The sequence below is a fragment of the Oenanthe melanoleuca genome, unplaced genomic scaffold (genome assembly GCF_029582105.1).
Source record: "Oenanthe melanoleuca isolate GR-GAL-2019-014 unplaced genomic scaffold, OMel1.0 S006, whole genome shotgun sequence".
NCBI lineage: Eukaryota > Metazoa > Chordata > Aves > Passeriformes > Muscicapidae > Oenanthe > Oenanthe melanoleuca.
This window is the reverse complement of record NW_026612655.1, coordinates 61,526-88,087: the sequence shown is the minus strand read 5'-3', so window position 1 is coordinate 88,087 and position 26,562 is coordinate 61,526. Positions and strand designations below refer to the sequence as shown.

Here is a 26,562-nt window from a genome sequence, read left to right as displayed (position 1 = left end):
GGGATTCCTGTGTCCCCGTGCGGGAGTCAGGACTCTGGGCCTGGGCTCAACAGGGCAAAGTTCTCGTGTTGGGACAGACTCAGGGGCTGCCCCTGGGGCGCGCGGGGCTCGGCCATGGGGCGTGTGGGGCGAGCGTGGAACGGACACGCGGACAAGCGGACACACGGACAAACGGCCCCGGCGCTTCAGTTGCGGCGGCAGCGGCGGCAGCAGCAGCAGCAGCGGCAGCGACAGCGAGTCTACAGACCCTCTCTCGCAGTCCCGCATCCTCTTCCCGGTGTCCCTTTCACGGACCCTCTCCCCCTCTCCCCTTCTCCCCCTCTTCCCCTGCCGGGCCATGCCCCGAGCCCGCCCCCGGCCCCGGGCGGTGCTGCCCCTGCCCCGTCCCCGTCCCCGTCCCCGTCCCCGGGCCCGCCCGTCCCGCCGCGGTCTCGCCTCCGCCCGGCTCTCGCTGTCCTGGCTGTGGCGCTGTTGTCTGGGCATCAGTGCCTGGGGCGGGGGCGGCATCGCCTCTCTTTGGCTCCGCTTGTCCCGGCCCCGGCCCCGGCCCCGGCCCCGGCCCCAGCCCCAGCCTTGGCCCCAGCCCCAGCCTGGCCCCAGCCCCAGCTTTAGCCCCGGCCCAAGCCCCAGCCCCAGCCCCAGCCTGGCCCCAGCCTTGGCCCCAGCTTTAACCCCAGCCCCAGCCTTGGCTTCAGTCCCGGCCCCAGCCCTAGCCGCGGCCCCAGCCCCAGGCCCAGTCCCAGTCCCAGGGACATCAAACCGGCCAACATAATCATCGACCTGGACAGCGGGCAGCTCAAACTGATTGACTTTGGCTGTGGCACCTTTCTCCAGGACACAGTCTACACCCAGTTTGCAGGTGAGCCGAGCCTGGGGGATGTTCCTGGGTATCTCATGGCCCAGCCTGGCTGTGGCACCAGGGATTCCCCCCTTTGCTGCAGGCCATGGCATTGCTTCTGCAGCCAAGTTGCTTTTGGGTGGGGGTCAGAGGGGGCCAGCTGCCAGCCCTGCCAACCGCATTCACCACCCACGCAGCCGTGGCTGGAGCTGGGGCAGCCAGCCCGACACAAACCCCATGGGGGTGGCAGAGAGGGGGTCAGACCTGGGCACCGCTCAGTTTGGTGTGCAGGCGAGGAAGGGCTTGGACTGCTTTGCTGCCCTTGTTTGCCTTAGCTTATTAATGTTTTTTGAGGGCAATGCAGGCAGGGAGGGGAGTGGGTTTTTCTCACCATTGGGTGGGTTTTCTTCTCTGTGTCCTAGTTGCGCCTTCCCAGGGCTTCTGCTGCCCTCTCCCAATACCAGTGGCTTCTTTTCCAGCCCCAGTTTTGTACACAAGAGCCAGGTGCTCACAAGGAGGCAGTGGGTCACCCCCTTTGCCACTGGTGCAGCCCCCCCCCATGCCCAGGGATGCTGGGGCGAGGCTCTGGGAGCAGCAGCATCCCCCTGATGAGCTCCATCTGTATTCCATAGGAACACTGTCCTACAGCCCCCCAGAATGGACCCACCTCAAATGCTACCACGGCGAGGCAGCAACGATCTGGTCCCTGGGTATCCTGTTGTACCAGATGGTCTGCGGGAAGCACCCGTTCCAGAAGGGCCGGGACATCATCTGGGGCCAGCTCAAGTTCCCACAACAGCTCTCTCAAGGTGGATCCTCATCTCTGGGCACAGGGAATAGCAGTGCTGGGAGACAGCTGTGGGCTCGTGACCATCCTGCTCTGGCAGCTGCTGAGGAGGTGGCACATGTCCTGCTGTCCTCCAAAACGGGGAATTGACTGGAAAGTTTAGGCACAGCTGTGAGAACATCCAGCAGAGCCCAGGCACGGGAATGGTGGGGCAAAGCAAACAGGATCCTTGTCCAACTGCCTGGTGATTTGTGGTTTCTCTCCCCAGAGTGCCAAGATATTAGTTGGTGTTTATCCATGCGCTCCTTGGACAGGCCATCTGTGGAAGATCTGTTCTATGACCCTTGGCTGCAGGATGTTCATCTGCCCTAGAAAATGGGAGAGATTCACAGGCACCATTTGATCCAGGAGCCTGGATAAAACAGCTCCACACATCTCTTGGTGATAAGAAGCAAAGAAACCCAGACTTCTTTGTCCTGCCTGTACCACGGAGCAGGGGTCATCAGATGGGAACATCTGTTCTGGAGCTGAGCTGGTCTTGCAAGCACTGGCGACCACCATCCAACCTGGTTTTACTTGTCCTGCTTCAGTGATGGCTGAGTCCCTGGGCAGAGCACTGACAGCCTGGTCTGGACCCCAGGGAAGGAGAAGCAGCCCCTGGAGAAGGTGTCCCAGGTGGGGCTGCTACAAGGACAACCTCAAGGATGACAACCTCTTCCTCGACCTGGCCACTGGCAGCTGGAGATGATCGACTTTGATTCTGGCACTTTCTTTAAAGACATGCTTCACACCCAATTTGCAGGTGAGTCCCCAGCCAGGGGAATGCTTCCAGATTTGGACATGGCGCAGCCTGGCCGGGCACCAAAGGTTCCCCCCTTTGCTGAGTGGATGCAGCAAATTCTTCAGTGGGCTGCCAAGCTGCTTTTTGGCTCTGGGCAGCTGCTGAGGGGCTGGATGTGCCATGGCTGGCTGCAGGCTGGGCACACGTGCTGCCCTCCTGCTCTGCTCCCAGAGGCAGCAGTGATTGGGAGGTTTGTGCCCAGCTCTGGGCACAGCCAGCATGGCCTGGGCACTGCGGGGGCTGGGACAAGGGGGACAGGAGCCTTCAGCTGACGGGCGGGTTCTGGTTTCTCTCCTTAGAGCTGGGCTCTGCGGATGCTGAGGAGCTCTGGGCTCTGCTGGGCTCAGCCCTGGGCACAGGGCTCTGCCCTCACAGGGCTCTGACAGCTTTGCATCAGACGAGCCCGTTCCGAGCACACCGCCTGAGCTTTCTGCTTTTGCAGGTGAGTGAGACGCTCCTGCAGGCCAAGAGATTGCAGTTAGGGACACACACCCAATTGGCAAGAATCCAAACTCTCCATGGTCCCAGCTGAACCCCTGGATCTCCACAGGATGTTTTGTCTGTTCCGCTCTTCATTCCTTCTTGGCTGGAATTGTGCAGTTGCACTTTCTCCTTCCTCTAGAAGTGCCACGAGTGGGCAAAACCTGGCGAGCGGGCCGTGTTCCTAAGGCAGTGCAGACTGGAGCTGATGGATGGAGAATTGCCCTTCTGCACTTCCAAACCAGAGCAAAAAGCTGTAAGTGGGACTTTCCATCTTTAAGAAATCACTGACAATTTAAAGGAAATGTGCACCTCATTTGAAGGGTGAGAAGGAAGGGCATCTTCTAAAGGATTTGGGGGTTGACAGAGTTTAGATTCCCAGTCCTGCTTGAAGCTGGCAGGGCACAAAGCCATTTCATCTTGCTTCAACCACAATTTAAAATAACAATATTGGAAATAAACCCCAAAATTGTTTTAAATAGTCTGCTGAGGTCAGTAAGATGGACCCATGCCATCACCATCAGCACAAAGTAAATAACTTAGTTCTTCTTTTAAAAAAATCAGTTACTCCTTTATCCAAAGGTATGAACTATTTTTCAGTAACACCTTCATTTTGTTTTTATCTTTCACATTTTTTCTGTGTTTTTTCCTTTTATTTTTTCTTTTCTTCTCCTTAAACCAGAAAACATGCCATAAAAAGAGTGTCCTTGGCTCCTGGTTCCCGTGTGGAGCAGCTCCTTCCCCCTGGCTGAGCTGCTCAGGCAGAGCCCGGCAGCTCCTGGCCCTGCAGGGCTGAGGCTTTTCCCCGTTGCTGGGCACAGACTGATGGAGCAGCACTGCTGAACATGGGACACACAGAGGGACCAGGAGCAGCTGCCTTTGCCCTCCTGGAGCTCCAAGGGCCAAACTCTGAGCAGACAGGGCTGGAAGAGACTCGCAGCCTCCTTGTTTGCTGTGCTGCCCCACTTGTGCCCAGCCCAGCTCTGCGTGGGGCAGAGGGAGAACAAGGGACAACTCCCTCCCAGCCCAGGGACCCCTCTGGCCCTGGGGCTTGGGGCACTGTCAGCACCCACTGCTCCAGCCACCGCTTCTGCTGGCACTGACAGCAACACCCAAACTGTGGCTGGTCCCGAGGGAGCAGCAGCAGTGCCTGGATCTGATCCCTGACTCTGGGGCAGGGCTGGACAAATGACCCCCACAGCAGCAGCAGCAGCAGCAGCAGCAGCAGCAGCAGCAGCAGCAGCAGCAGCAGCACATGGACCTGACTTTCAGCACAGCCCCTGCCACTCTTCCCTCCTGTGTGCAGTGGTGTCACAGCAGCCTGGGGCACCTTGGAGCCCCCAGTGCCAGCAGGGACTTGAGATGGCAGCTCTGGGCTCCTGGAGGTTGTGCAAGGAACAGAGGTGGGGACTCCCTCTCATGTGGGACTTCCAGATGGAAAAGGCTGCTGTGAGCAGGCAGCTCCAAGGACAGAGAAAGGAGGGGCTGGAGCCCTTGATCTGTGCCAGTTCCACAGCCCTGGGCAGCAGCCACGGAGCACAGGGGGAACAGAGGGCACAGCAAGAGGGACAAAATCAGTCAAGGTCAGAGACTGGGAAGAGCCAGAGCTGGAAGTAGGAACAGCTGCTTCATTGCACTCTTGGAGAAAGCTCTTGGCTGGTCAAAGTGCTGAAAGGTGTGAAGGGAAGGGAAGGGAGGAGGCGACACCAAACCATGCTCCGGGTTCCACACCCTCTCCTCTCAGTGTCCCAGAAGGAATTGGATGAACTGTATTCTTCTCTCCGAGTCGTCTTGCCCAGCATGAGCAGCTTAGCACCAGGAGCTAAAAGAGCTGAAGCCTTAGGCCACAAGAGCTGAGCAAGAGGGAGCTTTTTGACCTAAGGTGCTGCCAACATGGACCTAACTGAGCCCAGCAGATGGAATCCTGGAATTACAGAATCTTTTCTTTGGGAAAGTCCTGCTGTTTACCCAGCACTGTCAAGCCCACCACTAGATCACATCCCTAAAGTACCAAAGCCTGGACAAGAGGCCCTGACTGAGGGCTGAACAACAGGCCCTGAGCCAAAGGTGACTCTGGATGAACCTTCCAACCAAAGGTTATCTTTGTATCCACTCATTAACGAAATATGCATGGTCATTAGCACTCTGATAGATGTGTGCACTCATTAGTGAAACATGGATTGACCTTTCTGTATTTAGAAGCTGAACAAGGCCATGGAATCCAGCATGCCTTGTTTGGGGGTGTATGGTCAAAGTCAACTCCCTTAGTTCCTCCTTGAGCCCTGGCCAGGCTTTGGGAGGAACCCAAGAGGAGAATGAAGCCAGCTGTTCCTGCACTAGGAGTGCTGTCAGTTTGTTTATTCAGCACTGTCAGAGCTGGGCCCTCTCACAGCGGGGTTGGAAGCCTCACCTGTGGCTGGAGGCACCTGCAGGAATTCCCAGTGTCCAGGAGTGGCTCTGCAGTCCTTGGCTGTGACAGCTTCCCCCAGCTGATGTGTGCACCTGGGTGATGGTAAAGTCTGGGGGTAACTGGTGATGGATCTTTCTAAATCACTGTGGGCAATCTTTGGTAGTGATGATTGGGTGCATTGCTGAGCTTCTCCTTTTGTGATTCTTTGCTGCTTTGAACTTGAGAAAATTACACTGATTCCTTCAGTTGGTGTCTGTGTCTTTGGTGCTGACCTTGCCCACTGGTAAAACCAAAGTGGCGTCGTCTGGTTGGATCACAACAAAATGTCACTTTTTAAATGCAAATGTAAGGAATCAGGCCCATCCAAAATTCCTGGATGCAAAGCCCTACCCTAGAGTTTGCTGTCTCTGCAGTGGGCTGAGGTCAGAGCACTGTGTGAGCAGTGGAGCAGTCAGTTAAAAGAGGCTGAACCACTGGATGTCTTAAAATGCATCCAAAAATTGCATATGGAAAAAGGAAGAGAACTTATGGGTTTGGGATGATGAGGATGGATTTTGTTAACAGCATATTGGACACAGCACCAACCGAAGGAACAATTTTTGTTGGAACGCTCCCACATGGAGCCACAGAAGAATTTTTAATCTTGAGTTTGAATTTCTTTGTACTAGTGAAATAATAATGATATAATATATATATATATATGTATCAAATATAATCAATTTGTATTTGTAGATAAAGTAAATAATAATAATAATGTGAAGTAATGCTGACAATACTAATGTGTTAGCTTTGGTTGCTCAGGGATGTAACACTAAATACCCTACAGAAAAGCATTAACAAGGATATAAAGGTCATGGTGAACTTTGTGAGATTATTATGTATAATGAATAAAGTAGGAAGGGATGAAATTGGCTGTTTTAATGGGGTTTGCTGATACTGTGATGTGGAATGTGTTATCTGTTACTGTGGAAAACATGGTGATGAAGATTGCTGGGTTTTTCATATACCAGACTATCCACAATCTGGAGGATTGCACAGATGAATGTTTGTTAAAAGAACAGTTTAAAAAATGAAGAGATGAGAGCTTGTTCTGATGGAAAACCCATCTCCCAGATGTGCTCCATGCCCTTAACAATGGGCCTACAGGGAAATGGAAAGCCCCTGGATGTGCATGGCTGCACCCAGTTTGCAAATACAGCCATGGCCAGTGAGACTTGGACTTGCTGGGAAATTGTTCTGCGTGCCATGGCCCCTGACAGAGCCACCCCAGAGGCTGCAGAGGTGGACTTGGATGCAGTGGAATTCATTAGGATGAATCAGAAGCAAATGAGAGTTTTCAATACAAGAGGAATTCCAATTACTCCAGGACACTTTGGTTGGGGAACTGCTCACTGGAGCTTGACTTTGCAAAGTGTTCATGTCACAGGAAAAGTAATTGATGCAGATTGTCAAGGAGAAATCAAAGTAATCCTTTTACACAATAGTGAACAAGACTGGATTATTTAGCCCTATGACACAGTAGCACAATTCTTGATATTTAAGTTTTAAAAACAGTAGTGAGAAAAAGAGACCCACCTCAAATCACCACTGTTTGTGGAGATAAAGCATTTGGATCCAGGAGCCCTAATAATGGAGGCAAAATGTGGATGCAGAGTCCAAATGCCCCTCCCAAGCCAGCTGAAGGAACAGCTCTGGGGAAAGACAGCACTTGAACCCTGAAACCTGGCCAGGAGCGATGGGAATGTGTCCCTGCAGCCAAGTGTCCATGTGAGAACAAGTGGATGTTATGGGTATTGTTTTACAGATCCTGCCAGACCAAATCTCCCTGTGTGCCCCAACATCTCTTTGGAAAATGCTCTGATCCACGGGGCTCCATGTGAAGGCTGATGTGACACTGAGGGACTTCCACACGAATTCCAACCAGGAGCCTGGGGCCCCTCAGGGACTGGGACCCGGCACCTCTCCAGCTGGAGGGGAAAGGACCCCACCAAGCCTTGTCACCCACAGACAGCACGGGAAAGCTGAACAGCAAAGGACCTTGGGGACATGATTCTGGAATTAAAAAGGCACCAGCTCCATGGACAATGGAATTATTGCTCCTAACCCGGATGAGACTGAGGAAAAAGAATGAGTAACCTTGTCCCTAAAGTACTGCTTATGTCTGTAAGTTGTATCTTGAGAGTCGCCAGAATCTTGTTCACCAGAAACGCCTCTAGAGTTTCACCAAGGATTAGTCATGAAATTATTATGAAAATTTAAAGAGTGAAGTAGCCAAAATACTCCATGTAGCCAATTGCTGGGTATGTTCTCAGCTGATGTTGGGAGGAGTGGGGTTCCCTGTGGGGTGGCAGACCTCTGTCAGTGGGCTCTGACTCATAACAGAGTCAGTGCAGGGACAGATACAGAAAACTGTACTGGGGAACAAAGGAATCAGTTTTACAGGATTCACTAAGATTTCTCTTCAGTAGAAACCGAACCCTGTTAGAGTTAGAGGCCACAATGTGAAAGGATTTCTGTGCTTTACCCTCACTCCCAATGTCAGTAGAACTCGGGGTGCTGGAGCTGGTCAGGGTCAGTGTTACAGCACTCCCAGCTGCAGGGCCACTGTGAAACTCCTCTGGCCCAAAGGCACTGGGGACACAACAGGAGCACAGGGAGGAGCCCTGGATCCATCAGCAGCCCACAGTGGGAAATGGGAAATCAGACCTTTGGTACTGGGAATGGGCCTGCTGGATGTGCAGAAACAATGCCTGTAAATGGCTTCTAAAGGATGGTTTGGGTCCTGTTCCCAGGCTATGCTGATGCCTCCCTTGAGGGTACTTCAGCAACAACCACCAGGAAGAGTTAGGGCTGAGAGAACATTTTCCCCCCCTAAAGAGTGCCTTTGGTCTCAGGAAGCCAAAGACTCTGGTTCACCCTGTGCCCCATGTGCACTGCCTTGTCCTGTGGAGTTTACATTCATGAGCTGCATTGATTATTAGAAGTAGAAAATGATACTGTGAAAATATCCAATAGCACATCCTATGAGCTCCAACAAACACAAATGGGCTCTACAGAACCACATGGTTTTGGATTATCTGCTTGCTGGCCAAGGAGGAGCCTGGGCTATCATGTTAGAGTTGTTGTGACACTTTGTGCTGGGAAATTGAGTATTGAGACTTGTCTAAAAAGAGGCACAGTCTCAAGAAAAAAGTGGGGATTTGATAAACAACAGAGAATACAACTAATTAGGCATGTTTTAGAAGGAATGTGACTTACAGCTCTGAGTAATGAACTTGAACAGCACTTAATTGAAGAACAAGAGGTGATGCCTTTATGCCTCACACCTAAAACTAAGACTCAAGTATTGAAAGAATTGTTATGAAGGTTGTAGTTCATGCCTTGGTCAAAGCACTGATTGAAGTAGCAAGGCCTGAACACAGACTCTGAGCCAAAGCTGACCTCTAGATGAACCTTCCAACCAAATGTTATATTGTTACCTGCTCACTAATGAGGCATTTTTAGCAATATGATCTGTGTATGTCTGCATTGGTGAAACATTCATTTACCTTTCTGTGTTTAGAAACCAAACAAGATCCCATCTGTCTTTGTTTGGGGGTATTTGGTCAAAGTCAACTCCCTTAGTTCCTCCTTGAGCCCTGGCCAGGCTTTGGGAGAAAGCAAACAGGAGAGTTAAACCAATGTTCCTGCACTAGAAGTGCTGTCAGATTCTTTATTCAACACTGTTAGAGCTGGGCCCTCTCACAGCGGGGTTGGAAGCCTCACCTGTGGCTGGAGGCACCTGCAGGAATTCCCAGTGTCCGGGAGTGGCTCTGCAGTCCTTGGCTGTGACAGCTTCCCCCAGCTGATGTGTGCACCTGGGTGATGGTAAAGTCTAGGGGTAACTGGTGATGGATCTTCCTAAATCACTGTGGGCAATCTTTGGTAGTGATGATTGGGTGCATTGCTGAGCTTCTCCTTTTGTAATTTTTGTTAACGATTATGTGCTTTGCTGAGCTTCTCTTGTAATTATTTGCTAACAATTATGTGCTTTGCTGAGCTTCTCCTTGTGTGATTCTGTGAAGTTTTGTGTTATATAAATTACACATTCCTTCATTTGGTGTCTGTGTCTTTGGTGCTGACCCTGCCCACTGGTGAAACTGAGTCTCATCCTGCTTGTTACCTTGGAAGACAAACACCATCACTCCAAACGTCCCCTCAATTCCTGCCTCCTTTCCCCACTTTATACACTGAGCATAATGTGCCATGGTCTGGGATATCCCGGGGTCAGTTGGGGTCACCTGTCCTGCCTCTGTCCACTCCCAACCTCCCCTGCAGCCCCAGCCCCTCCCCAGCGTGGCTGGACGAGGGGCAGGAAAGGCCTTGGCTCTGTGCAGGCTCAGCAAGAACAAAACCATCTCTGTGTGCTCAGCCCTGTGCTCAGCACCGAGCCCAGCAGTGTCTCAGTGCCAGCGGCCGTGGCATCAGCCCCTCCCAGGGGTTTCCATGGCAAGTGCCACCACAGGTGACCCAGGTGTGCTGTCCCAGGGATGGCTGCCATGGAAACAGTGCCCAGCTGACCTTTCTGTCTGGCTGACCTGGCCTTTGGCCCTGGGCTTTGCTGCTGGTCCCGCTGCGCCTGAGCAGCCAGCGCGGCACAGGGCAGGTGGCCACGGCACAAGCCCCCAGCAAGGGATCCCCTCTGGCTCTGGGCAGTGACACCAGCCCTGAGCAAGGGGCCCAGGGCAGGTTTCCATCACAAGCAGCCATCACAATGGCTCCAGGCCTTGGTTGCTGTGGCACAAACGAAGGAAGGGTCTCTGTGGCTGTGCCGTGGCCCCTGACTGCATCAAGGAGCGTCAGTGCAATTGTACCAGGAACAGCCCTGGCACCGCTTTGTCCTGAGGGTGCCGTGGCAGCCGAGGACACAACAGCTCTGCATGCAAGTGGGCATGGAGCCTGACTGCAGAAATGGGTCCTTGGGGTGGTTTCCAAGGAAACTTGGACTGATGAGCATTGCCGTGGCACCCAAACCCAGCAGTGGGGTCAGTGCAGTGTCCATGGCCACAGTCCCTTGCAATGGCCCAGTGCAGGTTGGGATGATGATCCACCCTTCCAGCTGTCCCAGGGCAGCTCTGCAGTGGTCGTGGTGGTGCCTTGGGTTTGGCACACACTTGAGGAGGGTGTCTGTTTTCAATGGGGAGCTTTTTCTTTTGTAGCAACCTAAACTATTTTAGACTGTTTGGCTGTGTGCCGCCGATTCTTCAAGCAAAGCAGGTCTCAGGTGAGTGAGGAGAGACAGGATGGGGCTGGGAAATGTGAAGCAAGGTTGTCCACATTGGGTCAGACCTCAAGGCACAGCTTCTCTGAGCAGGCCAGGCCTCCTTAGGAGACACACTGGTTCAACATCAATCATGGAATGCTGCAATCACCTCTAAAGAGAAATTTAATAAAATACACCCTTGTCCTGGTTTAGAGCAAATTTGGGAGGAAACCTCCGAATGAGGGCCCTCAACTGGTTCAGGGAAAAAATATTCCCTTAGAGAGAAGTGGGTAAAAAACTGTTTATTTAACTGAGAAAGCACTTCTCAGCACAAAAATGAACAGTACCAAACAGCAAAACCTCTCCCTGCTCCGAAGGAGTTGACAAATTCAGAGGAGTCTCTTCTGTGTGTTGCAGCCTGGCTCACTGAGGCTGTTCTCAGTCCCTCCGTGGGTCACAGCCCAGCTCACTCAGTCTGTTCTCAGTCCCTCCGTGGGTCACAGCCCAGCTCACTCAGTCTGTTCTCAGTCCCTCTGTGGGTCACAGCCCAGCTCACTCAGTCTGTTCTCAGTCCCCTGTGGGTCACAGCCCAGCTCACTCAGTCTGTTCTCAGTCCCTCTGTGGGTCACAGCCCAGCTCACTCAGTCTGTTCTCAGTCCCTCTGTGGGTCACAGCCCAGCTCACTCAGTCTGTTCTCAGTCCCTCTGGTGCTGGGAAATGCCGTGGCCCAGGCCAGGCCTGCTGGGCCACAGGTGTGAGCTCTCGGTGCTCTTCTGGGTTTTCGGTCCAGAGCAGGTTTGAAGAATTCCAGGGAAAAAGGAAAAGAGCAGTCCGGGGGAACTCCTTTGCCTCAGCCAGCCAGTAAAATTAACTAAAAGCAAAAAGAAAGCTCTCTCCTGCCATCCAGTGCCGACAACATGGTCTGTGTGTAGCGCGTGGGGGAGCAAGTGCAGTCTCTGATAACAACTCTGTACCTCTTTCTCTCCCCCTTCACTCCTGAAACCAGTCTTAAAGCTGCAGAATTCAATATTCAACACCAACAGACAATTTGGGGATACAAGCATCACAAAGTCACCCCAAGACATTCCACCCCTTATCCCCATATCGTCAGCTTACTGCTATATCTAATATGTATTCTAATTCTATAAACACATACATCAGATATATATATGTCCCTGTTCCAGCTCCCAAATTCCCGGTCTCCGTCCCTATCCCCATTCCCTGTCCCCATTCCCGTTCCCTGTCCCCATTTCCATTCCCTGTCCCCATTCCCGATCCCTGTCCCCATTCACATTCCCTGCCCACATTCCCGTTCCCTGTCCCCATTTCCATTCCCGTTCCCCATTCCCGTTCCCTGTCCCCATTCCCGTTCCCTGTCCCCATTCACATTCCCTGTCCCCATTCCCGTTCCCTGTCCCCATTCCCGCTCCCTTTCTCCTCTCACCAGACGCCGCCGCCATCGCTCCGTTCCTCTCACGGCGCTCACATGACCGCGGCAACCCCGCGCCGCTCCCGCCCACCAATCCCAGCGAGCGATCGCTTCCTGATTTGCATAACCACGCCCTCTGGCCCCGTCTCCCGCCAGCTGCGCTCATGGCCGGGCGCTCTTTGCTCCCAGTTCCCTCCCAGCGCTCCCAGTAAGAGCGGCACTGGCAGGGAAAGCGCTCCCAGTTCCTTCCCGGGGCTCTCAGCATCGCTGCCGCTGCTCTTGCTGTCATTCCCAGCGCTCCCAGTATCACTCGCAGCGCCGCGCAGGTCGCAGCCGCTCCGACACCGGCCGGGGCAGAGCGCGGCTGCTTTTGGGTGTCGGCACCTGCCCGGGCCGGGCTGGGAGCGGAGGAGGAGCGGGAGGAAGAGGAGGAGCGGGAAGAGGAGGAAGAGCAGCAGCGGGAGGAAGAGGAGGGACACGGGAGGAGCGGCAGGAAGAGAAGGAGCGATTTTGGAACCACGCGCTTCTGCCGCCCGTCCGCACAGAGCCGCAGCTTCCCCCGGGTGCGGCAGCATCGCCCCCCAAAAACCCGCAGGTGAGCGGGGAGGGGGAGCTCGCCCCAAATCCATCGTGGGGGGCTCCGCGAGGGTTTTATTTTGCGCTTCAGGGCATGTTCGGATGTTGCCAGAGCCCAAAGCCGAGGCGGCAATGGCCCTGGCGGGATCTTGGCTGTGCCGCGTGGCGATCGCCCGGTACCGGTGGGGAGGGGGCGATATCGGCTCTGGGGATCCCCGGCAGAGCCGGGGGGGGAAGGCGAGAGCCCCGGAGCAGGGAGAGCGCCCAGGGGCGATCCCGGAGCCGGGGGACCCCCGGCAGCCTGGAGGGGTGCGGGAGCTCGGTGCTGAGCGGGCTCCGGGCCCCCGAGGCTGAAAGGGGCGCTGACTTCTCCAGCTGCCCTCGGGCAGCGCCACCATCAAGCCCAGCGAGCTCAGCCCTTGTTTTCCCCCCAAACCAGGATTGCCCAAACCTTGTATGCATTGAGGAGGAGGAATAGGCCGTGAGGAAGAGGAAGATGTCCCAGGAGCCGCAGGCAGGTGAGGAGGAAGTCAGTGCCCCTTTCCCCCTGTGTCCTGCTCCATCTCCCAGGCCAGCACGGCCCCAGCTGCAGCACAGCCCTGGGGGAATCTCCTTGCCCTTCCCTGTGGCAGGAGGCAAATCCCATCGTTGTCCTTGTCCTTCCTCCCCCAGACAAGGAGCTGAGCACGGCCAGCAGGGAGGACAAATCCCCGCGGCACAGCCTCGGGCAAGAGGCCGTTTGCAGCGGCTCCACGGCACAGGAATGCAACGGGGAGGAAAAGCCCCACAGATCCCGCAGCAGGAGGGGCTGCAAACACACAGCCTGGGGATCCCAGCGGGAAAGAGCCAGCCCGGGCCGGGGAGGCGGCCGGAGCTCGGAGCTGGGGCTGCGTGAGCAGCTTCACTGTGGGGAGAAGCCCCATAAGTGCTCGCAATGTGGGAAGGGATTCAGGTGGAGATGGGAACTGACCAAACACCAGAGAGTCCACACGGGGGAACGGCCCTACGAGTGTGGGGAGTGTGGGAAGAGATTCAGCCGGAGCTCAAACCTGAGTCTGCACCGGAGGATCCACACTGGAGAGAGACCCTATGAGTGTGTGGAGTGTGGGAAGAGATTCACCAGCAGCTCAGGCCTGACTGTGCACCAGAGAATCCACACTGGGGAGAGGCCCTATGAGTGTGATAAATGCAGGAAGACATTTCTGGGAAGAGCCTGTCTCATCAAACACTATCACACTCACACGGATGAGAGGCCTTACAGGTGTCCTGATTGTGGGCAGGCCTTCAAGGACCGCTCCACTCTCGTCATCCACCGTCGCATCCACACTGGGGAGAGACCCTACGAGTGTGGGGAGTGTGGGAAGAGATTCATCCAGTGCTCACAGCTGACAAAGCACCAGAGAATCCACACTGGGGAGAGGCCCTATGAGTGTGATAAATGCAGGAAGAGGTTTCAGACCAGCTCCGTTCTGCTCCTGCACTATCGCACTCACAAGGATGAGAGGCCTTACGAGTGTCCTGAATGTGGGAAGGGCTTCAAGCAAAACTCCACCCTCTTCAACCATCGGCGCAGCCACACTGGGGAGAGACCCTACGAGTGTCCCGAGTGTGGGAAGAGCTTCTCAAGGGGCTCTCACTTGACCAGACACCAACGGAGTCTCCACTGAGAGAAGCCCTGCGAGTGCCCCGAGTGTGGGAAGAGCTTCGTGCGCTGCTCCAGCTCCATCCCCCAGGGCAGGATCCGTGCTGGATGATCCCCAGTGACCCTCGGTGGGCAGAGCCCCGCTGAGCTCTGGTGCTGCTGATCCGTGTTGGGAAGGCACCTGGCTGGGGGCTCCACATCCTCCTGGCTCCCATTCCAGCCCAATTCCCATTCCCGCTCTCATTCCCTCTCCCTGTGTTGTGTTCTCTGCCCAGCTGTCGTTCCCATACTCCCAGTCCCATATTCCCTGTGTGTTGGGAAGGATAAAGATTTGATAGGAAGCTCTCACAGATATTTATGAACAACATTTCCATTTCTGTATTTCCAGTGCAGTTCCCATATTCCTATTCCCAATCCCCTTCCCATATTCAAATTTCCGGTCCCTTTCCCATCTTCTAAATCTCCATCCCATATTCTCTCTCCAATTGCTATTTCCATATTCCGTGTCCCATTCCCAAATTCCGATTCCCGGTTCCTCTTTTCATTCCCGATCCCATGTAACTGTACCCATTCCTGGATGTTGGACAGGGGAACACAGACACCTCTCTGAGTCCCTCTGAGAGAGAACAGATTGCAAGAATTAAATTAAAAGCCTTTTGAGAAATTAAACTACATTATGCCGCACAGATGTGCAATAGAGGTCTGTGCTTTTGTTTTAATTAAGTAGAAGTATTAGTTTGCATAGATACGAAGTAAAAGTATAAATCTTAGTTTGAAGTAAGCAACAATATGTTTGAAGTGCCTTAAAAGTAAAAGCCTTAGGATCTGGTGTGAAAAATAACCTGCAGTGAGAACTCAAAACCACAGCTCTAGAGAGAATAAAAATACATTAAGAACTTTTCCAATATTCTTCAGACAGAACAGACAGGCCATGTGCACAACTTAGACGTAAACTTCTGTATTACAGAACAATTCTAATAGATTTTGGAGAAATGTTTGGGTTCCTGTTTTTTGATCATTGGGAAATTTGTCAATAAAAATCCGTGTATTAGAGCCAGAGCTCTCTTTCGTTCCTCTCACGTTGCTCTCTCTTCCTCCCCGCCATCATCATCATCACTACCAGCATGGGAGAGAAAAAGAAGAGGAAGATGAAGAAGAAAAGAACAGAAGAAGAAAGGCCAGGGAGCATCTGCCTCTGGAGACTCTGCACCAGGCCGCAGCTTCGACCTCTTGCAGCAGAGAGCTGTTCCTGCTTCCATCGGGACTTTGTGGCAGAAAGATTGAACAGGGACTTGAGAGCCTTGGGCTCTTTGCCTTTGGAGCCTGATGTGCCTTTCCAAGAAACAACTTTACAGCAGCCAGCAGCTGCTCTGCTCTTGGAAGATCTAAAGCCACAACCAATCCCCACAGCCGATCCCGGTCCCTGTCCCCATTCCCGATTCTACTCCTCGTCCCTGTCCCATATTCTGGCTCTGAGTCCTGTAGTCCCGGTCCCTGTTCCCACTCCAGGTCCGGAATTGCTGCACTCAGTTCTCATTCCCTGCCCTGTGCCAGTCCTGGGCCCTTTCCCCATTCCCACTCCCTGTCCAGTATTCCCGGTGCCATTCTCGGTGTTGGTGCCAATCCCCAAATCCTGGTCCCTTTCCCAATTCCCTGTCCCATAGTCACAGTCCCTGTCCCCATTCCCTATTCCCTGTCCCCATTCCCATTCCCTGTCCCCATTCCCGGTCCCCATTCCCCTTCCTGTTCCCTCTCCCAATTCCCGGTCCCTGTCCCTATTCCCAGTCCCCGTTCCCATTCCCTGTCCCCATTCCCATTCCCTGTCCCCATTCCCTGTCCCCATTCCCAGTCCCTGTCCCCATTCCCTATTCCCATTCTCTGTCCCTGTCCCCATTCCCGGTCCTTGTCCCCTCTCACTGGACGCCGCCCCCGTCATTCGGTTCTCCTCACGGCGCTCACGTGACCGCGACAACCTGGCGCTTCCCCCGCCCACCAATCCCAGCGCGCTATCGCTCCTTGATTTGCATAACCACGCCCTCTGGCCCCCCAAAAACCCGCAGGTGAGCGGGGAGGGGGAGCTCGCCCCAAATCCATCGTGGGGGGCTCCGCGAGGGTTTTATTTTGCTCTTCAGGGGATGTTCGGATGTTGCCGGAGCCCAAAGCCAAGGCGGGAATGGCCCTGGCGGGATCTTGGCGGTGCCGCGTGGCGATCGCCCGGTACCGGCGGGGAGGGGGCGATATCGGCTCTGGGGATCCCCGGCAGAGCCGGGGGTGGAAGGCGAGAGCAGAGCGCCCAGGGGCGATCCCGGAGCCGGGGGACCCCCGGCAGCCTGGAGGGGTGCGGGAGCTCGGTGCTGAGCGGGCTCCGGGCCCCCGAGGCTGAAAGGGGCGCTGACTTCTCCAGCTGCCCTTGGGCAGCGCCACCACGAAACCAAACGGTTTCAGGCCTTGTTTTCCTCCCAAGAACAGCATTTCCCAAACTTTGGATTCATTGAGGAGGAGGAAGTGGCCGTGATGAAGTGGAAGAGGTCTCGGAAGCCTCAGGCAGGTGAGGAGGAAGTCAGTGCCCCTTTCCTGCTGTGTCCTGCTCCATCTCCCAGCCCTGCACAGGCTCGCTGCCAACGCCCTCCTGACGGGGATGCCTTGGGGGGATCTCCTTGCCCTTCCCTGTGGCACGGAGGCAAATCCCATCGTGTCCTTGTCCTTCCTCCCCCAGACAAGGAGCTGAGCACGGACAGCAGGGAGGACAAATCCCCGCGGCACAGCCTCGGGCAAGAGGCCGTTTGTAGCAGCTCCACGGCACAGGAATGCAACGGGGAGGAAAAGCCCCGCAGATCCCGCAGCAGGAGGGGCTGCAAACGCACAGCCCGGGGATCCCAGCAGGAAAGAGCCAGCCCAGGCCGGGGAGGCGGCCGGAGCTCGGAGCTGGGGCTGCGTGAGCAGCTTCACCATGGGGAGAAGCCCCACAAGTGCTCGCAATGTGGGAAGAGATTCAGGTAGAGATGGAAACTGATCAGACGCCAGAGAATCCACACGGGGGAACGGCCCTACAAGTGTGGGGAGGGTGGGAAGAGATTCAGCCAGACCTCAAGCCGGGCTGTGCACCAGAGGATCCACACTGGAGAGAGGCCCTATGAGTGTGATCAATGCAGGAAGAGGTTTCAGACCGGCTTCAAGCTCCGCCAGCACTATCGCACTCACACGGATGAGAGGTTATATGAGTGTCCTGACTGTGGGCAGGGCTTCAAGCAGAGCTCTGCTCTCATCACCCACTGGTGCATCCACACTGGGGAGAGGCCCTACGAGTGTGATAAATACAGGAAGGGGTTTCTGACCAGCTCTGATCTCCACAGGCACTATCACAGTCACAGGGATGAGAAGCCGTTCTGCTGCTCCGACTGTGGGAAGGGCTTCAAGTGCAACTCTGCCCTCAATGACCACTGGCTCATCGACACTGGGGAGAGACCCTACGAGTGTGATAAATGCAGGAAGTGGTTTCCGAACAGCTCTCGTCTCGTCAGGCACTATCACATTCATACGGATGAGAGGCCGTTCAGCTGCTCCGACTGCGGGAGGCGCTTCAGGGAAAGGTTACACCTCATCACCCACCAGCGCATCCACACCGAGGAGAGATCCTACGAGAGTCCTGAATGTGGGAAGAGATTCTCACAGAGCTCTACCTTGACCCAACACTAATGGAGTGTCCACTGAGAGAAGCCCTGCGATTGCCCCGAGTGCAGGAAGAGCTTTGTGCGCTGGTCCAGCTCCATCCCCCAGGGCAGGATCTGCGCTGGATGATCCCCAGTGACCCCCGGTGGGCAGAGCCCCACTGAGCCCTTCCTGTTGGGAAGACACCTGGCTGGGGGCTCCACATCCTCCTGGCTCCCCGTTCCCTGAATTTTCTTTGCATTTCTTTTTGTCCTTCCCAAATACCCACATCTAGGTTAAAATGAAGAATTTGAGCAAAGACGTGCTTGGGGATATAGGGGGATCTTCCAGAGGATGTGGGGGTCGCTGGGCTCTAGGGATTTAAAGGGTCTGATACCTTGCTTCCATGTGGCCCCCTCAGTGTAAAAGCGGCCCCTTCATTCCATGAGGATACAAAAGCCTTGTAGAAACATTGAGCAGATCCTGCTTAACACATCTGGGACATCTGTTTGCATTCATAAAAGAAGTTAAATCTGAGAATGGCACCAGCAGCTTCCATCTGCAACAGAGACCCAGGGAAAGGACAGGGACAGAGAATTCAGCTGAAAGACTCAGAGAATTCTACTTACAGAAATCATTGCTAGTCACACTGTCCTTTGTAGAAAAGTGACATCATACCAGGCAGCCTGTACTGAGCATGTGCTTCCTGAATGGGGTTTGCTGTTCAGGAAACCTGCTCAGACTTTTCCATTCTTTCCTTACAAACAAGAAAACTTCTGCTTGGCCTGTGTGCAACCAGAGCCATGAGGAGAGCAGGTGGGACGTGGTGTAATGGGCTGGGACACCCAGCTGCAGAGCTCAGGGTACAAGTCTCTGGTGCAGAGCACAGGGATGTCAGTCCCAGGTGGGCGTTGTCAGACATGGTGAGGCTGGGGGTGAGGAGCAGGTTGTCCAAACAGGGGCAAGACCTCAAGGGGCTCATTCTTCTGTAGGCCCAAACCACCTAGGGAGACATTCAGCATCAAGATCACTTAAGGAATGCTTCAAATCACATGTTCTCTGAACTGAAAAACAAAAAGCATACTTGATAAAAAAAAAAAGTAATGAGATGCCTATTGAAATCTTCCTCCTCAAGAAAACTCCAAACTGACTCCAGTGAGTTGCACAAGCCCTGGAGACATGAGTACAATTGAAGGAAGACAAGGTGGTCCTGAAGGATTTCTGTATTTTAATGTTTCCCACTGTGGATTTGGGCCTGAGTCCAGGACCCTCAGGCACTGAGAGAAGACTGAAGAAGCTGCTCAAGGAATCAGAAGCAAAACTCCAAGTCCCTTGGAGCATCAGTGGCCCCACTAAGGGCAGTGACTGCCAAAGGTTCCCCAGGGACTGCTGAGAGCAGATCCTTGAGGCCAGGATTGCAGGAGCCAAAGGCTGTGAGCAGGGAACTGCAATGCTGAGCCAGGCCTGGGCTGGTTGGAGGCAGCAGAAAGGCCAAGGCCTGAGCCCAGGCCTGGCCCAGCAGGGCCTGTCCCTCACGGGTGGCTCGGGGCTGTTCCTGGGGCACTGGGATGGGAGGGGCAGCAAGAACAAATGGCATCAACCTGTGTGACACTCCAGATGCTCATGGAACCAAGGGCCAGTGTGACACTGTGTGGCCTCATGGAAACAAGAGGCCATTGTGAGCCTGAGGGGCTGGAACACCCCAGAACACTGAAATGCTGGGGGTGATCAAAGGTTCCTTTAGTTGAGTTTGGTGCACAGGAGAAACCTCAGCCTAATATTATCAAGAGGTCAAAATGACACAAAATTTTAACAGCAAAATATAGATAACAAAAGAATTTTGGTGAAGCATTTAATACACTATTCAATTAAACATAAAGCACTTATCATAGCAGGAACTTCATTAACTTTGCCAATTTAATCTAGAGACCTTTAAACATTTAAGTTTTTGAGGTACCCATAACTTTTCCATATAAAGAGCATTAGGAGAGGAGAGAGACAGAATGACAGAAGCTCTGTAGAAAGACACGCACATGGCTACCAACTCCTTGGGTTCCAGAGTGAGACTCCTGGGGTGACATTATGGTGCTTGTATCCCCAATCATGTGTTCTGTTTATGCCTGGTATTATGTTCTGTGCTTTCAGGACTGACTCTGAAAGTGAAGGTTTATTTTGTCTGCTTATTATCTGGCTCATCTCCCCCATAGTCTGTGCTTAGGAGAGGCTTGCTTGCTTTTGCTTTTGCTTATTAGTTTAGCTAGGCAGTCCAATTTCTTTCCGTGGACTGTTTTTTCTTTCTTTCTTTTCCTTTCCTGAATACCATCTGAACCTGTTCTGGACCAGGACCTGGGAAACACCAAGGAACACTGGAAGTCTGCATTTTGTGATCTGCAGCAGTCACCCCCAGTGCTGGAGATGGATAACTGGCCGACCACTCACAGGAGAGACTTTCTGAGTTTGTGTCACGGTGTGATTTGGGTTTTGCCAATTTTAATATATTTAATTTCTTTTAGAGATAGGATTTAGGAGTAAAGAAAACACAGGCTGAAAACTGAAAGGATATAAGGAGAGATTTATTAATAACACAAAAAAGAATTCAGAATAAGATTTCTAGATTATTCCTTCCTCCCTTCATTCCACATTTCTTAACAACATCATACAGAAAACACTTCAGTCAGTTATCTACTTAAATAATAATTTCAGTTCACTTTAGAGAGAAAAGTTCCTTTTCTGGTTTAGGCTTAGGGGGTGTCTTCATCTTCACAATTTACATCCGCCCTGGAAATACTGCAGACTATGACTTCCTCTCATTTTCACAGTCCTTCCAGAGCTGTGCTATGAGTTATGATGCACACCTGGGATACTACTTTTAAAGGCAGGCTGCCAAAAAACAAAATTCTCTTCATCTCCTTCTCTATCAAATGTCTCAGTTCATATTCCAGTCCCAAAACAGAGAGCTCCAATTTCCCCAAGGCAAAAAGTCGTCTTCTCAAGCACCCATCCTCCCCAAGTATATTTCACAGTTTAAAGGAATTTTAGTGAAGTCACAATCCCCTTAGAGCCCCACAAAAAATGGTTTTCAGCTACTTATCAGTTGCATCTTTTCAATCTCTTCCCATCAGGAACTTTATCTTCATTCCGCTGACTTCTGTGGACTCCATGCTTTATTTCTTCTCATTCAGGGGAGCTCAGGAGATTGAGAATCTTATCCAGGCATTAAGAAGTTAAAATTATATCCAGATAGTGAAGAAGCCACATGGGCAGCTGGAGGCCTCTTCTGCCACGTGGAGAGCCAAGCCGAGATGAGCCAGGGGCCAGCAGGACTGGGGCCAGTGCCAGAGCCATACAGCCAGTGCTGGAGCCTTGCGGAGCCGGGGGCCAGCAGGACAGGACCGGTGCTGGAGCCGGGGGCTCCCTGCAGAGCCAGTGTTGGGTCGGGGTGCCAGGCCGGGCCCCCGCCGCCAAGCCTGGAGCCGGACCAGGGAGGGGGGCATGGGCCCTGGCCAGAGGCCACCCCACCTCGCCCAGGAGCTGGAAGCCAAAAGAGAGCAGTTAACTTAATCCAATGTGATTTGTGAAAGCGAAATAACTTTTATTAGGTTTCCCGAGCTGTCCACTACTAAATCAGTTCTCTGATTGGTCCCCGCAACTGACAGGGGAAGCCCCCAGAGATGGGACAGCCCCTCCGTTCCCCCGGCACGGTGCCTTCCCTCAGGCGAATCCACCCCATTCCCCTAGCACGTGAAACCAACACAGTTTGTCATCCTCTCAGAGCAGTGAAAGAGTTTTTTGTCATCTGGGGCTGTTCATTTTTTTTTTTCCTTTTGTTGGGGAGTTTTTTGTTTGTTAAATAAATAAAACAAGGGTTTTTCACTTTTCTCTGAGGAAATTATTCCCGAACCCAGTGGTGGGGGGAGGAGTCGTGGGGGTTTGTTTTCTGGGGGTTCCTTCCGGAGGTTTTCCCCAAATTTGCCCTAAACCAGGACAGGCTCCCAATCCTGTACTGTTTATTCCAGTTACATCTCTTCCTGTTCTGTCTTTAAAGTGAGCCTGCTTCCTGAGCCATGCTGCTCAACATTCAAAGGATGTTTTCAGAAAAGGGGAGCAGGCTGGCTGAATTTTTGAAATGTTGATTTGCATTAGCAGCTCAACATGCTTGAGAGACCATTCTGGCTTAAACAGCAATTGCTGTTGGCCCATGTTTCTTAGCTCATAAGGTCCAATTTCTTAAATCTTTGGTTCAGGCTTAAGTGGCATGGTTAGGACTCAGGTGGTCCAGAATTTTTTGTGTCTGTATTGGTAAGGTTACGTCATTCTGAGGTTTAACATAGACTTGAGTTCTATTGTAATCACCTTGAAAAGACTCGGCTTCACACCCCTCTATTTTAAATCTGAATACAGGACAGTCAGTTAAGCATGTGTCGCAATATTCCGTACCAATTCAGACGGGTTTTATAGATCCTTGTTGGAATCCTGTACAAATATAAATTTACAACCCCAGATGTCTTTCCCTGTCCAGACAGCTGCGTTTGTGATTTGTAACTCCTGCCTGTCCTGGTTTGAAGGACAGGTGTCTGCCAATAAAGGCAGAAGCTTCTCTTTGAAATGGAGAATGTAACCCTCTCCATCCAAATTATTATAATTTTGAAATTAAGGGGCTCTCAGGCAAAGATAGGGGAATTAGGAATAACAGTTCTTTACTAGGAAAATTAAAATAGAAATAGAGTATTACAAAGAGCAATCCCAACCCTGACAGAGTCAGAATACAACCTGACACCCTGTCAGTCAGCGTGTTGGTAGCAGTCCAATTAAATGGTGGCTACAGTCCTCCTGCAGTGGCAGATGTGGTTCAGGTGAAGCAGTGCTCCTGTAGAAGAGTGCAGTTTCCCTCTGAAGGTCCAGGGATGATGCAGAAAGGTCCAGCTTTTCTCTGGAATTTGGTGAAAAGACAGTATCTTGCTGTCCAAAATCTCAATTTTTTATCTAGGTAGGAAAGGTTTGACTTCTCCCCCTGGCTGGAGCATCTCCCAGTGGAATGATGTAATTTTATCAGTCATACAGTGGGACTTAATGGGCCAGCAGCAGATGATAGCTTCCTGGAGGGAAGATGGGTTGTCAAAAAGATAAAGATGATTGCCCCACCTAGTCTTAAAGATGACCCATTAGAAGATAGTATGTGCCATGGAGATAAGGAATCACTACCTATCAACAGATGGTGATAGAATACACATTTCTGGCCACATCAACCCAACACATTATCCATCTCTTATTCTATTATCATCTGCATAATGAAAAAAACCTTACACACAGTTCCCACTTAAGATTAGGTTTCCCTGTGGTACACAATGGATTTCACTGTGCCACTTTGTGGCCCCATGGAACCAAGAAGTCCGTTGTGACACTGCAAGGCCTCATAGAAGCAAGGAAACATTGTGACACTGTGGGGTCTTGTCCGGCCAAGGGGTGATTGTGTCACTGTATGGCACCGTTGAACCAAGGAGTCCATTGTGACACTACGGGGCCCCACGGAACTAAGGATTCATGTAACAGTGCAGGACCCCATGGAACCAAAGGTCCATTGACACTGCAGGGCCTCATGGAATCCTGGAGGCCATGATGACACTATGAGGCCTCATTGAATCAACGGGTTCTGCAGGACCTCATGGAACCAAGGAGCCCCTTCTGCCATTGTGAGTGCCCATGGAACCAAGGGTCCATTGTGATACTGCGGCACCAAGGAGACCCCTGTGACACTGCAAGGCCTCATGAGAGCAAGGGACCACTGTGACAGTGTGGAGCCCCATGGAAACACAGGAACAGGTAACAGGTTTGGTTGGCTTGGCCTGACTGGTCCAACTGCTCTTGTCATGCCCATTGCCATGCTCTTGTCATGTACCCCTGTAACACTGGTGCTCTGGGCTTTCCTTCAAATGGAAAAGAATTGCCCTTCTCACTCAAGCATCCATGGTCAAAATGGGATTCTCCCTTCAAAATTCCCAATATTCAAGGATTGCTCTCAGACACAAACTGCCATTACCAACAAGTCTGGCTGCCCTTGTCCTCCTGAGGGCCGGCTCTCACCTGCCTTCAAACACTGGGGCTCTGTGCTTTCCTTCCTATAGAATGAACCATTCTTCCTGCACAAACACCCATGGCCAAAATTTATACTTTTCCTCCAAAATTCTTATCTGCAAGGGTTTCTCCCAGATAACAGCTGCCAGGACACACAGGTCTGGCTGGCTTTGTCCTCTGGTGGTCACCTCATTCTGCCCTGAAACACTGGGGTTCCATGCTTCCCTTCCCATGGGAAAGAACCATATTTCTTCTCCAGGTGCCCATGGCCGAAATTTGGATTCCACCTCCAAAAGTCCTAGATTCAAATATTGCTCCTACACAAAAGCTGCCATTACAGCCTTGGCCTCCTGAGGGCCAGCTCTGACCTGCCTTCCAAACACTGGGGCTGCATGCTTTCCTTTCTATGGAAAAGGACTGGCCATTTCCTCCAGGCAAAAAGGGCTAAAATTAGGATTCAACATTCAAAATTTTGAATATCCAAGGGTTTTTCCCAGACAAAATCTGCCAGGACAGACAGATCTGTCTCGCCTTGGCTTCTGGTGACTGCAGTTCATCTGCCCCTGAAACACTGGGGTTTCATGGTTTCCTTCCTGTGGAGACAATAATAACATTGTGGTGCCTTCTGAAATGAAGGGGCCATTGTGACACTGTGGGGACGCCATGGAACCAAGGGACCTCTGTGACACTGCAGAGTACCATGGGTCCCAGGGACCATTGTGACACTGTGGGGATGCTGTGGCACCAAGGACATCACTGTGGCACTGCTGGGCCGCATGGTCCCAAGGGGGCAGAAGCAGGGCTTTGTGGAACCAAGAGGCCATTGCTGCATTACAGGGCCGGTGTGATCCTGCAGGGCACCGTGGATCCATGGAGACCACTGTGGCATTGCAATGCCCATGGAATCATGGAGACCATTGTGACACTGTGGGCCCCATGGAACCAAAGGGCCATTGTGACTGCAGGGCCTTATGGAACCAAAGGGCCATTGTGACACTGCAGAAGCAAGGAGAACACTGTGACACTCTGGGGCCTCATGAAGCCGAGGGGAGATGGAACAGGTCTGATTGGTTTGGCCTCCCAGGGGTTGTTGCTGTGGAGAAAGATTACGGAGCGGCGAGAAAAGACAGCAACAAGACACTCTCTTGCTCGGTGCAGGAAAGCAAGAAAGAACAATTATTGAAAGAAATCATTGCCTTAAATAAAGCAGTTCGTGCAAAACAAAATACAGACAGTTCATTGGTCAGAAAAATAGACACCTCTTGTCCCTGGCTTTCCCATGGACCTTGCAGGTGTTTATCTCTGTTATAATTCTTTCTCTTATGTTTACAGCAAAGGAAAAGGCTCTAGCCTGGGAAAAATCCTGGCTGGAGCTGAGAAAGTTTCATGGCCTGAGAAAAATACTTAGAACTTGAGAAAAAGGCCTGACAGCTTTTGCCCAGGCCTTCAGCAGTGTCCACAATTCCCCCTTTTAGTTTTTAAAAAAGGAAAGAAAGAGAAGTGTTTGTAATCCTCCACAGGGCCCTTCACAAAGGAGGACAAACACCACTCCTCAGGAGATTTGTGGACACCTGAAATGCCTAGGGAACTCTTCATACCTGGTGCTTTTAACAAACTTAATTCCAAAACTTAATCCTAATTACAATTCAGAAACATCTGCCTCACCACTCCCTCCTCCCATGCCAACTGCAGGAATGAAACCAGCTCCCGCTGCTCCTCCCTTTAAAGTGAGGGCAAATCCATCGTTGCTGGCAGCACAGGGTGGGAGCGGCGAAGCAGCTGGAAATGCTGATGGAAGGGTCCGTTCGTGGGGCCCAAAAACAGTACCTTTCTCGGGTGGGGGAGAAAAGCAGACTGGCGCTGCTCGCCGCTCTCGCTGTGCGGGCTCCCGGCACTCGATGAGGCCGCTCGGCTCCTGCCCGCTGTGCTCGGCTCTGCACCGCGGGGCTCCGGGCGCTCCGCGCTGCGGGGGCTCCGGGCCGCTGCCGCTCCGAAACGAGCCCATGGGCTCCTGAGCTAAAAGCTCTTATTACCGCTCTCGGTGGGAGAGGAGAAAAGCCGGCGATTTCTGCGGGTTTCCCGTCCTGCCGTAGTCAGGGGGGTCTCCGCGATGTCCCAGATGGCTCTCGACTCCGGCCGTCGTCACGGCTCCGGTCCTGGCCCCAGGTTCGCAGTCCTGGTATTCTGGGATGCTCAGTCTGCTCGGTCAGCTCTGGCTATAAACCTAGCACGGGCCGCACCCCGGTTTGACAGGCCTCCAGGGTCCGTCCCGGTGTTTGCAGGCTGTCAGCTCCGAGTTTTCCCGGTGCTGTCCGTCGGTCAGAGATCGCTCAGGGCGATCCGGGTCCACTCGAGTAACAGTATCTCGGTGGAACCTCCAAATGTTGCCGTGGAGAAAGATTACAGAGCGGCAAGTAAAGACAGCAACAAGACACTCTTTTGCTTGGTGCAGGAAAGGGCAAGAAAGAGCAATTTACTGAAAGAAGCCATTGCCTTAAATAAGGCAGTTAGTGCAAAACAAAATACAAACAGATCATTGGTCAGAGAAAGAGACACCTCTTGTCCCTGGCTTTCCCATGGACCTTGCAGGTGTTTAT

General features: G+C 52.7%; 1 pseudogene; it reads left to right on the top strand.

Annotated features, from left to right (window-relative positions):
- The window catches only part of LOC130266260 (zinc finger protein 345-like), a 66,638-nt pseudogene extending 47,385 nt beyond the window's left edge, over positions 1-19,253 (top strand).
- Positions 19,254-26,562: the final 7,309 nt, after the last annotated feature.